Source organism: Octodon degus, unplaced genomic scaffold (assembly GCF_000260255.1).
Source record: "Octodon degus isolate 3935 unplaced genomic scaffold, OctDeg1.0 scaffold00037, whole genome shotgun sequence".
In the NCBI taxonomy this organism is placed as follows: Eukaryota; Metazoa; Chordata; class Mammalia; order Rodentia; family Octodontidae; genus Octodon; species Octodon degus.
Genome location: NW_004524613.1, coordinates 1,141,288 through 1,155,886, shown reverse-complemented (window position 1 = coordinate 1,155,886; position 14,599 = coordinate 1,141,288). Strand labels below are relative to the sequence as shown.

The window sequence follows — 14,599 nt, the reverse complement described above, 5'->3', positions numbered from 1 at the left end:
TTGCTTGGTGGCTGCTGGGTTCAGCACATCTTAGCCAAGAAGCAACAGTGAGGAGCTCTTGGAGAGGCTCTGAAGAACATGGAGGGGGTCAGGAGTGAAGGGAGCCTCCTGCTCACTTGACTCAATCCTGACACCTGAGAGTTTACGTCTTGCTGTGACACCTGCTCCCCAGGCAGGCAGGGCACTACAAGGCTCGCAGCTGAGACCAAGATAATCCACAGGTTTATTCTCACCACCTCCCAGGTGCCCTTCCTCCTCCACTCCAGGATCCAAGGATGGTGCTCCTGTGGTGTTTGCAGCTGGGTTTGGCAGCCAGAAGCAGGAATAGATAGAAGAGAGTTTGAACCTCCAAGGCCCCCACATCAGACCTGTTAATTGTGAGCAAATTGAGAAGCAGGCAGTGAAAGCAATCTTGCTCATTCCAGAACAAGCTGGGCCAGGCCCAGGACACAGCTAGGATGACTTCTGCCCAAGAGTGCTGGGCCTAGATTTGAGTGCTACAACTCTGATTCTCACCACCCCCCCCCAGTATATGTATCCTACATTGGTTTTTCTGCTATAGTTCAAATCCCAGGTTGCCGGAGGTTCCCCAGAAATTTAAAAGACCAAGAATGGAAGGCTGCCTTTCCTACCCAGCTTTCTTCTTTCTCTCGAATTTTCTGGGAAGGAATCTTCCCCTGTGAAGAGCTCATCTCAAATTTTTTTTAAACTGCATTTAGTACAGGGTCTACAGGATCTCACTACACAGATAGGATCCTCCTGTTTTCAACCTCCCAAGTGCTGGTATTACAGGCAGGCACCTCCACACCCTTTCTCAGTCACTGTCCCAGCACACCCCATGGTGGGGCCAGCATGGCACACCAGGAATTGAACCCCAGTCCTTGTGCCTGCCTAAACTGGCACTTTAACCTTCTAAGCTGTTTGGCTGGCCCTAAGAGCTCATCTTCTAATCATCTCCTCAAGGTCAAGCTGGATAATTCACAGAGATGCTCTGGAATGGCCCAGGTCACATGGTCTAAGAAGACAGTCAGGGAGCAGCCCAAATGCTCTGGTTCCTTTTGCAGTGCTTCATACTCTACCTGTGGGCGAGAACAGTGGCTGAGCCTACAGAGCTGAGCTGTCTCAATTGTCCCTCCTGCCCTGCTCTGCCCCCATTCCAGCTGGGCCACATCTGAGGCTTCTCTCCAGCACCCACACTCTCTTCCTCAGTGCTACCTTCTGTGCCCACATTCTGCTCAGTCAGGGACCCAGCAGCAGCCAGGGAGGTAACTTTCTTATATAAGGACTTGTAGCCTTCATCCTAGAGTGCAGGTTGAAGGGCTGCTTCTCACTTTAGGTGGTACTGAGACTGTTGCCATGGTAACCCCAACTGAACATCAATGCCAACAGCATAGAATGTTGGGCACCCAGGCTAGGACCTTCCTGTACAGCATGATGATTATCTCAATTCTCCATTTCTACTTGTGGAAAATGTTATTCATTCTGAGCCATCCTTCTGACTTGGAAATGTGCATTCTAAAAACAGTGGAAAGAACAGTGATAATGATAGTGTGTTATGGTTTGTATCTAGGTGTTGTAACCCAAAAATCAAAAACTGGACTCAAACTTAAAAACCAAGAAAGTGCTTTATTTAGCTGAGCTCAGCAGCAGCACATACTCTCGTCTCCAAGTAGGTGTGCCCTTAGTCTAGGTGAGGTACAGTTTTTAAAGGGAAAAACCACAAGAGTAGAGGGAGGAGGGGGGATTTTACAAAGCTTATTTTGAGTCAGTTATGACTGAGGGTTCACTTTTTGTTCCCATAGACAAGGTCACATTTTGTAAACCCTACAGGAATATGTTTTACTTGGCTTAGGCATTGTTTTTGTCTTGGTATTTAGAAGGACATCTGATGACCACTTTACCCATTTTCAGGCATTCTGTTTGTTCCCCTAGAAGGACAGTTTAGCTCATTCTGCAGAATGTTGAGGAACATTTTCTTATTTGCACAAGCAGTCACATTCTTCAGGGAAGGCATGGGTGGGGGGGTATACAAAACAAATCAAGGTTTTACAAAATGGAAGTTACAAAGCTTGTTACAAGATAGAGTTTAAGTTGTCAGCATATACCAAAGAGTCCTTGTTAATAAAGTTATAGACTGTTAGACAGTGTTAGGTTGTTTAGTTGAATTCAAACACCTATAGTATTTAGATGACAATAGATTATTCACCTCTGACAGGACAAAAAATTAAAAAAAAAGGATACAAAGGAAAGGTCATTTTGTATTTATATATAAAAAATAGGATAAATTTACACCTACTTTTGCTTAATTCAATGAGAAGAAAGAGGTGTACTAACAGTGTTTGGACAGAATATCCTGTCTGCCTCATGTACTACGGATAACCACTAAGAAGATAACAATGTACAGTGTATTAGCTATTAAAACTGTCCTATTAATCAGCTGTGAAACTGTCTCATTCATATTTATTTCTAAATAAAAAATAAATATATAAAAATATTAGGTTTGAAACACAGAAGTGATATTTGTAAGTTGTATGGTATCTACACTACATAGTGTTTGACTAATATTTGTGTATTCTACCATCTTGAACTTTGTCCGAAGTAAATAAGTGATTTTTATTTTATGATTGCATTTGTTGCTATTCACTCAATAAATGGATGTTTGGGCAGTTCTACTTATGGAGCAACAGAAGAATTTTTTCCTGGTACAGGGACAGGGTAATTCACTTGCAGTCCATTCCCAATCAGTAAGCCCATCACTGGCCCCTCACACAATGAAGCATCCGTGTTAAAGGACCAAGATCTCAAGGAGGCTATGGACACTAAACACAATGTACTTCTTTGTCCAATAAGAGATCAGAGAATAATTCTGTGGATTCAACCTTAATGGCAATTTTAACCTACCAACATATGTAACCACTTAATTCTTTAACTTATTGAATGGGGTCAGAACAGGTCTACTGAGTGATCAAATTTCTCTAAGCCTTGGTCTAAAATCTGAAAGAATAAAAAAAGATGGGTGAGTGACACATATCCCATAATTTTTTAAATGATGATAATTGTTCTTTACAAAGTAGATAGTTTTATAAGTGAAAGCCTCTGTCATAAAACTTAGGATATAATTACGTAGTAATTTTTAAAATTTTGCTATTATAGATCACTAGATTACAAAAGTCAGTATACTAGCTATAGGTGGTTTTACTTTGTTTTGTTTTGTTCTGCTTTGCTTTGCTTTGCTTTGCTGATTTGACACAATTCAGCTGTGTCTAATAGAAACATCATATAGTGCTCCAAATTCTGAGTGACTGTTTGATGAATTAAAAGAAAAAGTCATTTTGTAAAAAAAAAATAAATAAATAAAGTTACAGTGGAAACATTCAGAGTTACAAAATTGGAACCAATTGCACAGGTTATAACATAGGTATCCTCTCAAAGCATCATGTAGTCACTGGGTCAGGCTTTGAGAATTTGTGATTAATTCATGATACAATGCTGGGATTATGGGTGTGAGTACTGCTGGGATTATGGGTGTGAGTGCTACACCCACCCTGGGGCAGACAGCCTGAATGCAATTTAAGTAAGGGAGCGAGGCTTGCTCTCTGCTTCTGCTGCTCTGCCACTGCTCCTCCCTTTTGGCTCTTGCTGTTTTGTTGTTTTGTGCTGCCTTGAACTGCTGCCCTCTGCCATGTGGTACTCTGCCTTGGAGCCAGCCCTGGACTGAAACTTCCACAAACTGTGAGCTAAATAAACCTTTCCTTCTTTAATTTTGGGTGTTGGGTGTTTTGTCCCATCAATGAGACAAAAGTAACAGACCCAATGGAAATGTTTTGTATTTATCAAGCACCTACTGTTATAACTTGTACAATTGATTCCAATTTTGTAACTCTGTATGCTTCCGCTATAACTTTATTAACTGTTATAACCTGACATATGTGCCAGCATCTTGTTCTGTATGCGCCATTCTAAATGCTGTAACTTTCCACTGTGCCACATCCTCTACTTGAGAACCTGCAGTTGGGCCTTTCTCATGCTGTCCTTTGTGCACACCTAAATCTAGTTCTGGTCCAATGCCCTGTTCCTGCCCTTATTCCCAGCTACAAACTGCACCCACCACTGCACCTGTTATTGTTCATTGGAAACAGGTAATTTTTCAACTGTAGCCCCTAGATGAACCCTTGACATCAGCTTTTGTGGTTTATTGGCTTAAATACCCACTCCTCTCATCCTCCTGGTGCGCACTTCAGTGACTTGCTGGGGTGTCTGCCGCTGGGTACCAGCTAAAATAAAGTGCTTCTTTTCCTTTCGAGCCTGCCTCATTTTTGAGTTACAACACCTACTATGTGCTAGACATTGCCAGGAGTCTTATGTACCATATCTCATTTTCTTTGATTTAGTTCTCAATCTAGGTCTTAGCAATTGTCTTGGTTAGTTTTCCCTCATTGCTAGGACAAAATACCCAACACCAAAAATTAATGAAGGAAAGATTTATTTAGCTCACAGTTTGTGGAGGTTTCAATTTATACTCAAATGGTTCCAAAGCAGAGTGACACATGGCAAAGGGGCAGAAGTTCATGTTGGTGGAAAACTGTGAAGAGCAAAGAGAGAAGCAGCAGCTGTGGTTGCTAGCAAGCCTCTCTCCCTTCTTTACATTTGCATGCATATCATCTGCCCTAGGGTGGGTGAAGCACTCACACCCATGATTCCAGCACTGTATCATGAATTAATCACAAACTCTAGAAGCTTCCCCATGACTGCATGAGGCTTTGGGGGAACAACTAGACACAAACCATAACAGCAACCTATGCTGATTTCCTCCTATGAGCCCCCCACTTTCACATAACCTAACAACCCTGTGATCTACCTCACAGAAGAGGAAAGTGAGGCTTATGTTCAAGTTATTAAAATCTATCAGTCTATATTTGACCTTATAGTTCAAGAGCCTTTGGGAGTGGCTTGTGTGAAGAGTTTGGAAAGGTTCTGAGATGTTACCTGAAAGAATACTGGTGGAACTCCTTAGGTTGTTATGTATGGAGAGCTAAGAAGACCAGAAAGCATATAGAAATCCTGCCAGTAAAGACCAAGATTGGGAGGTTTCTGCTGGAAAGTACTGCAGTGGTTGTTGGAGTCCGGAGGATGTGTGTTATGGCTTGGCAGAAAGTTAGTCTCAATTTTGTGGTATCCAGAGACTGCCTGAGAATGAGAATAAAGGCAGTAGACTAATTAACCTGGCAAAAGAAATTTCAAGTTGAAGTGTTGGGGCTGTAGCATGGCTATTGTTGGAGACATTTAGCCAGATTTATGTTGCGAATCAGGAAGAGCCCAGATGACTGATTTAAAATGTTGTGAGTTTGGCCAGTGTTATGGTTTGTATCTAGTTGTACCCCCAAAGCCTCATGCAGTCATGGGGTGGAGACTTCCAGAGTTTGAGATTAACTCATGATCCACTGGGATTATGGGTCTCAGTACTGCTGGGATTATGGGTATGAGTGCTACATACAGTCTGAGGTAGATGGCCTGAATGCAATTTAAGAGACAGACTTCCTCTCTGTTGCCATTGTTGCTGCTGCTCCTCCATTTTGCTCTCTTGCTTGTTGCCACTGTCATAAACTGCTGCCCTCTACCATGTTCCAGTCTGTCTTAGAGTTAATTGAATATGGACTGAAACCTCCAGTAACTGTGAACTAAATGAATCTTTCTTTCCTTCATCTTGGGTGTCAGGTATTTGTCCCAGCAATGAGAGAAGAGTAACTGAGACAGCCAGAAACAAAGCTCAGTAAATCTGTGAACTGCAAAGATAGAGCTGAGATCTAGATGGATGAGAAGGAAGAGGAGAATATAAAAGATGTCTAAGGGCATCACAAGAAGTGGCAAGTCTCCACCCTTTGCAGCTTCAAAACTGCAAAAGTGAAAGACTGATTTTAGGACAAAGCTGGCAAGAACCATGTTCCAGAATGGTGTTGAATTCTCCATGTTCCAGAATTGCAGCACCTAAGAGAATTTATTCCTCAGAATTGGATTCAGAATGCCCAGTGATCTAAGCACTAAACACTACAGCCAAGAGAGAGGAAAGCCTGGCCACTGGTCCAGCTGGCAGCAGACTTTGTCATCATCCATATGGCACTAATCTTAGGTGCCTGCTGAATGGAAGCATTGTGGGGTTAAGAAGGCCTGGGAGGCCAGGATATGTGCCTTTGAGAGGGCAGTATGTGAAGCTGTGAGTGTGAAGCTGAAGGTGCAGTGGGGATTACTGGCCTCTAGCTATCTCTGGATGTGATCTCTTTTGCAAGCTGGGAATTTGCCCTTTGATTTCCCTCTCCTTTTTCAAATGATTGGAAAGCAGTTGTTTAGGCCTCTTGATTATTGGTTTAATTTTGCTAGCAGTGCTTCCTTCTTTAAACATAACCTTTACAGATGAAATCAATTGTAGCTTGCGCTTTGGGAAACACATGCTGGAGTTAGGAGTGTGAGGTTCTGGGGAAGGTAAGGGGCATACATTATAGAGTGTGGCTGTCTGTCATGGCCCATTCTGTCCACTTTCTAGGTAGTGGTCACTTGGTCTGGAGTGGGTACATTAGAGGATGCCTTGAGAGGATATAAAAAATAAGCAGGGAATAAAGGATGCCTATTTTTACTCCTATCTTGCAGATGGGAAATTCAATACCAAATTCTTTTACTCCATTGGAATATATACATAAGCACTGGAAGTTCTTTGATGCTCACATATTGAGAAAGATCTGTTTAATATTTTTCTACATCCATGCATGGCCTGCCTATCCCCTAGAGGCAAAATGGAATGCAGAGGTAAGTATTGATTCTTACGCTATTTAATAACTAGAATTGTACTATAAAAGAGAGGAGGGAAATGGTCAGAATTACCTTACATTATGTTCAGAGTTTCTTTGCATTGAGAGATAATCCTAACTTGTGTTCAAAATATAAATGTAAGCCACAGGAAAACCAGGCATCATTAGCCTTTAATGCACAATTGAATGTACCTATTATTACTGAGCCTGAGGTTTGCCTCTCTTGCTGTCTCAGTTACTCTTCCCTCATTGTTGGGACAAACACCCAACACTCAAAATGAAGAAGGGAAAGGTTTACTTAGCTCACAATTACTGGAGGTTTCAGTTCACACTTACGTGGCTCTGAGGCAGACTGGCATATGATAGAGAGCAACCTTCCATAGTGGTGGCAAAGAAAATAGAGGAGCCACGGGAGGAGTAGCAGCAACAATGGCAACAGAGAAGAATTCTCTCTCTTAAATTGCATTCAAACTCTCTGCCCCAGGCTGGGGAAGTACTCACACCCATAATCCCAGAAGTACTCAGACCCATAATCCCAGCCTTGGATCACCCTTAATCCCAGTGGATCATGAGTTAATCACAAACTCTAGAAATCTTCCCCATGACTGCATGAGGCTTTGGGGAGGGGGGCAGCTAGACACACACCATAACACTTGCCCTCTGGATCCTAAGAGCAAGGCTTCCATGCCAGCCTTATTGAAGCCTCTAGTAGACTACATCCATTCTTATCTTATTTGTTCAAACTCGTCAAGCACAGCATCTCTTACAGGAAGTTGGTGGAGAATTTGGCCCTACCTGTGTCCATGTGTCCTTTTTTTTCAGTGACCTCAAACAGATCAAACAAGATCTGGGCAACAACCCTCATAAGTAGGGCCAGGGTGATAGCTTATTGGCATAAATGCCCACCTAGCAAGCACAACATGCTGAGTTCAATCCCTGATACCACAAACAAACAAACAAACAAACAAATAACAATAGAAACCTTGATAAGTATATTGAGGTCTTTAGGGGACTTACTCTGATCTATGAACTAGACTGGAAAGATGAAATGTTATTCTTAAATCAAACATTGACTTCTAGTGAGAGATAAGCACCATCACAAGTTGCTATTACACTTGGAAATTTATATCATGTTGTTAATTTGGAAGACCAGAATACAGGTAGCCAGGGCAATAGCCAAGAGTCCCTAGAAAAGATCCCGACTGGTCCACCAACCAGATAAGAGATTGGAAGAAGAGGCATCTTAAGACATGTGTTCTTGAAGGTCTAAATAGGATGAGCACTAAGTCTTTCAATTAATTTAAATCGTGAACTATTCATCAAGAGAAACATGGGCTGATTCAGGAGCAGAACATCTTGCCAGAGAGACACAAAAAATAAATAAAAAAAACTTATTAGAAGATAAAATAAGTAAAAACATTAAGGATATAGGTATAGGACAGGATTTTCTAAACAGAAACTAAATTGCACTAAAAATAGCAAGAGTCAACACGGGATATATCAAACTGAAAGTCTTCTAGAAGTACAGCAAAAGACTCTGTCAATAGAGTGAAAAGACAACCTACAGAATAAATAAAATTTTTCAGCTACCTTATACAGAGGATTAATACGTAGAATATATAGAAATCTCAAAAAAAATTAAACCTCTTAGAATTAAAGACCCACTGAAGAAAGAGGAAAGAATATTGAGGGCCCTTCCTGATCTCATTATGGTCCATTAAATTTGAATTTGCAATCCCCTCCCACAAAAAGAGAAACATGAAAACCCTTCTGCCTTTCTAGATAATTTAAAAGAGGCATTGATGAAACATACATCCATAGCTCCCGATTTGCTAGAAGGATGGATTATTTTTAAATCAAGTATATTACCCAGTCAGTTTCCAATATCAGGAAAAAGCTACAAAAGATGGTTTTTCTTCACATAGCTCACTTGATACTTTAGTGAGAATTGTCACTTCAGTATTTCATAATCAAGGCCAGGAAGAAGGCAAAGGGAAAAAACAAGATACCAAGAGAAAGTGGCTGCTTTGGTTGTAGACTTGAAAGGAATAGACTCTAAGTCTGAATCCAATCCTGGGGCTCCAAGAAAAGCTTGATGCCTAAACTCACCTGCTATTGCTGTGGAAAGCCAGGTCACCTTACGAGGAAATATGATAAAAACTGTCATGGCAAGTGGCCTCTTGAGCCACGCCCTGATTTCAAAGGTGACCCCTGGAGTCAGATGGTCTCCTGAAGTGAATTCCTCAGGGATCAGACTTATCTTACGAGCTGGTTCAGTAAGATTGAATGGCCCTGAGGCACTCTCTGCCTTCTCCCTCTGGCCAGACTGTCATCTCCACAGAGAAGCCTCAGAATCATGACTATAGAATAAAAAGAAACCAGCCTTTTGCTGGACACTGATGCATGTCTCTCAGTCCTTCTTTTCAACCTTGGCCTTCTGTCCACTGAGCACACTTCAGTAAAAGGAATCACCAGAGAGGGGTTAATGTTTATGGCTCACAACCCTTAAGTTCTAACTGGGATGCCTTTCTGTTCTTCCATTCCTTTATGAACTTACCTGAAAGTTCATTTTTCCTCCTGGGGAGAGATATTTTGTATTACTTAAATACTGTAATCTACATGATATACCTGCATCCAGGTCAGGTATGCTGCCTCCCTCTCATTGAGTCAGAAATAAATCCTGCAATATGGACAACTAAAGGAAGAAAGGAGGAGCAACACTGGCTGCCCTGGTGCAAATACATCACAAAGATCCCACTATCTTTCCTCACTGATGACAATATACTCCCAGGACTGCAGTTGAATAAACCACTGCTGTTTTTAATCAACAATTTAAGGACAATATCACTTATACTCTATAACACAACCCTCACAACTCTCCAATCTTGAGAGGTCAAAAACCCAGTGGAGAGTGGAGGTTGCTACAGGACCTTCAATAAGCAAATGAGGCAGAAGGGCCAATCCACCTGGTGGTACCTAACCCCTACACTCTCCATACATTTTCCTTTATTTTTTATTTTTATCAAATATCTTATAATTTCAATGTGAAAAACATTTATATATACATTTGTTAAGATCTGAGATGGATCACAAAGTAACAAGAGGCAAATAATGTGAGCCAGGGCTCCACATAGAATTAACCACATGTACTCTTGACTCCCAGAGTTCACTTTTTGTGGCAAGGAATAAACACAAATTTTCTTAAAGATCATCCAAAAATGGTCTGAACTTCTAGAAAATGGATTTACATCAGCTAACCAAGAAGCAAGGGCTGCACACGGTACTGCCTAGCCCAGTTACCCGCATCAGTGGCCACCATCCAGACTCCCCAGGTGCTCGCTGTATTGATGTAAATAACATCCTAAACTTCCTACATCAAAATAAAGACTCTGCCTTTAAAGTATGTTTTTACCTTTGTTTCTTTTTAATTAAAACATGAGGGCAGAGAGGAGGTCCAAGCTTAACAAAATAACATTTACTTTAACAAAATAACCAAAATTTAAAGTGGCTAAGCTATGTGTCCAAAAATAAAAGGCATTAAAGAATAAATCTTTAATATGAGGGGAAAAATCCCACATGAGAGGGTATAATATAAACATTTTGAAATTATAATTTAAATCTTAAGGAGAAAGGCTGAAAAACTGCTCAGCTTATACTAGATTAAGTGCACCTGTCTCCCCCAATCAAGTTTAGTGACACCCACCACGCCTGACATCTCAGCATCACCACCATACAAACACTTGTTTGTAGATCTGATTGCTTGAATTCACCCAATGTGCAATGCACAGAACTCTGAAGACAAGTTGGGCCAGGTGTACATGAGCTCAAAAACCACAATTCCAAGGTTCAAAAATTGCTCTGAAATTACTTATATGGCACTCAGGTGACTTTTACTTCTCAGTTAAGATGCTGCACTACCATCTGATCATCTACCCCAGAATTACCATATGCTGATCTGAGGGGCTGGTGATCAAACCAAGAGCTCTTCCTACATGCCTGAATAGGGTAATTCCAAGTTAGTCTGTGCTCCACACCCCAAAGGCTCAGGCTAAGCAGAACCTACCATGCTCCAAGGACCCAATCAGCATAAGCAATGGTGTGATAAAACAGGAGCCAATTACTTAGTGTCATTCAGAGCCCAAGATCTCAAGTGACCAATACCAAATCCTTATTTTTATAACTGTATAAATGTGATCCAAATATATCCACCATTAGTTTTTTTCAAAGGAAACGTGCTATAAATAAGCAAACTACATCTGCTCACTGATGTGTAAGGAACTCCCTAGGTCTCACTGGGCTTAGTTACAGACCACTCACAGTAATAGATTTTTAGTATAAAGTGTAGTATGATGTTAAGCCATTCTAGCTTCTGCACACACGTTGCACTTATGGCTGATAATGGAGAACAAGTTGCAGTGTTACACCATAGCTAGGCTGCATCCAGCCTTAAATAGCATCGATATCAATGTTGTCATCCTCATTTTTTGACTTCACAGTTTCAACCTCAGCATGCTGGCAGTTTTCAAATAAACCATCTCAATGTTTTCATCCTCCTCATCTTCACCACTGGAAGATTCTCCCTTTGCCTCCTTCAGCCATTTTATAAATGGCTCTGCTTTGACATGAATCTCTTTGGTAAGTTCTTTCTTGGAGGCCTTTTCTGACCAGCTGTGATGACCTCCTCTTCCACCAGGTTTGCATCATACATCTCCTTCAAGACATGCAGGATCTTGGAGAGGAGCTGAGCCTGATGCATCGCCACCACACACTCCAAACCATGAAGAAGGTACTTCTGAGCTTTTTTCTTGTTGTGACAGAATCTGAGGAAATGATGCCTGTATTTCTTAATTTGTTCTCTAATCTTCTCATTAAAAAGAACTTCAGTCAGAACAAGAAGACCCCTGGCTTTTACATCTAGTCTTTTTGTTTCAGCAACAATTTCTTTGTCAGATGAGTCAATAATGCCCTCTTCTTTCTTTTTCTTAACAAAACCAAACAGGATATTCACACACTCTTCTACAGTTCTTTCAAGATTGTCACTGAGCGTCAAGACTTTGGCATGGTCACTAATTTCATCCATCCTGTGCTGCTGTACCTCCTCAGTTGTATCCTCACCCCAGTCATCCTCCTCCTCCTCCTCCACAGCCTGAGGGGGGCCTCACTTCACTTGGGGGTGGTGGGGGTGGGGTCTCACTGCTGGACACTGAGGCATTTTCCTTATGTTTGTCATTTGTTTTTCTTTTCATTTCCTTTCTTTCCTGTACTACTGTCACTATTCTCAGGTGGGTTTTTGAAAACAAATGTGCAGAGTTTATGATGTGTGTCAAACATGCCTCAATAGCCACAGGCTTTACAAGAATCATCTATTGTTTGCTTCTTCGGACTCACATGCAGATCTGTTTCAGGATTCTCACACTCAGGACAGAGAGCAATTTTTTTTAAATGAATCCATCCAACATGTCTTGCAGCTTATTAGCCTCATGAGATCCATTGACAATGCACCAATCATTCTTTACATCAAACTGGGTCTATGCTCCCAATCACAAACAAAGTATTTGGAAGGATATGTTGGAGGCCAATTAAGCACCTTTGTGACATCAGCAATGTTGACTATAACTGTCTTTTTTGTATATTTATTTTATTTCATATATTTTTCATCTTACTGGAAAAATGTGGAACAGAATTTCATAACTAATAGAATAACAAGAGTTAATACACTGCATACTGCTGTCTTCAGAATAGTTACTCAGAGCACAAGTTAAGAACATAAAAAGTTCTCCAATCTATATTAGCATAAACCTTCCTTTTCAGTGAACTAAGAGGCACTCATGACCCAGCTGCCTCAAGTTGGTATCTTTTTTTTTTTGAATTTTTTTTCTTTTTTTCCCATAATTTTATTGATAAACAAATAGCAATGAGACAGTTTCAAATCAAATTGGTAGGAAAGTTTCAATAATTCACACATTAGATACATTCCTCCTAGTGGTTAATTGCTGTACAAGATGCGGACATGATATCCTATTTACAAACACCATGAGAACAAATCCCTCTATTCATTAAGAGAATGTAACTATATATCTATCCTAACCACTTTGAATACACAGATACAAAATGGACATTCATCTGTATCCCCTTTTTTTTGTTAAGTTCTGTTATTTGAATATTATAGGTGTGTAAATTCAGTAAAATATTCTAAAAGAGTCCAGTAGCCCATAATAGTATCGGGTTTTCCACTTCACTGGCAATGTCAGAAATTGTTGACCTGAGTCCCCTATAGCTCAACATAACAGCATGGCTTTACTTCTTATATTTTGTTTTTATACTTTTCTGCTGGATGGTTAAGAGCAAGGTAAAGCAGGACCTATGCATCAAGAGTTGTAGCTTTTGGGTCTGATAAGGTCAGTGAAATCCCCTCAGGATTTATCCTGAGATCCTGTACCTGAGATTGTAGACCCTTTGTCAGTGTCAGCCATGTGGATGAGTCACAGCCATTGCTTGGCCAATGTGCTTTCTGTGGAAGCCTGAGAGAATGTTTTCTCTCCATGTGACTCTCCTTAGGCACACTCTACATCATCAATCACTTTCCTCTTTGGCCCCATAATCTCCTTGATCAGAAAATTTGGGACACTACTTAGTTACATGATGTTACAGTACAAGTTCTCATATGTCCTGAGTCTTAATTGAACTTCGAAGGCTAGAGCCAAAATGTTGGCTTTCCTTGCATCCCTCCTTTTTCTCTAATTTTGGTCTGCAAATTTAGGTTGTTAACCATTCAGAAGACAAGCTTATTGTTATTACCATACAACTTAGGCTGTTAGGCTTAACCTCACTATCTGTCTGCATATCAAACATCTTAGGCATAATATAGAACAGGTATTTTTCATTGAGTATTAATATGTTGAACTTTAAGTCACTACAGAATATGATAAAAACATTTAAAAATTAGAATATATTTTAAAAATAGACATAAAGAATTATATACATCTTATGTTTACACATAAGTCCAAAAATCTCACCGTATACAACCTTGAAGCAAGACAGTCCCACATTATTCCTTTTCCTGTCTCTTGCTTTCATTGTCCACCCCCTTCTTATTGAATAACCATCTACCTGAGAGACATCATAGCAGCAACTGTCATGTCATGACAAGCAGGCCATATTCAGAAGACCAGAATGAAAGGCATTCCAAGCATGAAACTACTATTACAAATTACCCTCTGCAGTGCAGGTGATTAGTTCACAGGTATCAGTATATGTAGTTAGTCAAGGTGAGAATCTTTTCAATTTACTGCTAGATTAAAAAATCTTCTGAAGATTCTCAGGATCATTACCTTGCCCATCTTCTACATATAACTGTATGGCTTGACTTACTCATGTTCCCTAGCTCTTCTCCTTTCCCTCTCTTGGTTAGTTAGTCCTTGAGATCCTACTTTCCTTTTACTTGTACTATACCTTTCTATTTGTATTTCTTCTTTTGAGTTCTTATACAAGGGAGACTATATGATATTTACACATGTGTGTCTGGTTTATTTCACTTATGAGTATATGTTCAAGTGGCATCCACTTGAATATAAAGGCTTTGAGTTTATCATTCTTAATAGCTGAATGATACTCCATTGTGTAAAAATACCACATCTTTTCCAACTATTCCTCAGGTGATGGGCATCTTGGTTGTTTCCAAGATTTGGTTATCACAAATTGTGTTGCTATAAACATAGGCACACATATATCCCTATGATATGATGTTTTCAGATCCTCTGGGAAAATTCCCAGTAGAGGAATAGCTGGTTTAAAGGGGA

At 40.4% G+C, this 14,599-nt stretch overlaps 1 pseudogene; it reads right to left on the bottom strand.

The window, feature by feature from the left end:
- Positions 1–10,904: 10,904 nt before the first annotated feature.
- Positions 10,905–14,599, bottom strand: part of LOC101584010 — a 21,430-nt pseudogene continuing 17,735 nt past the window's right edge.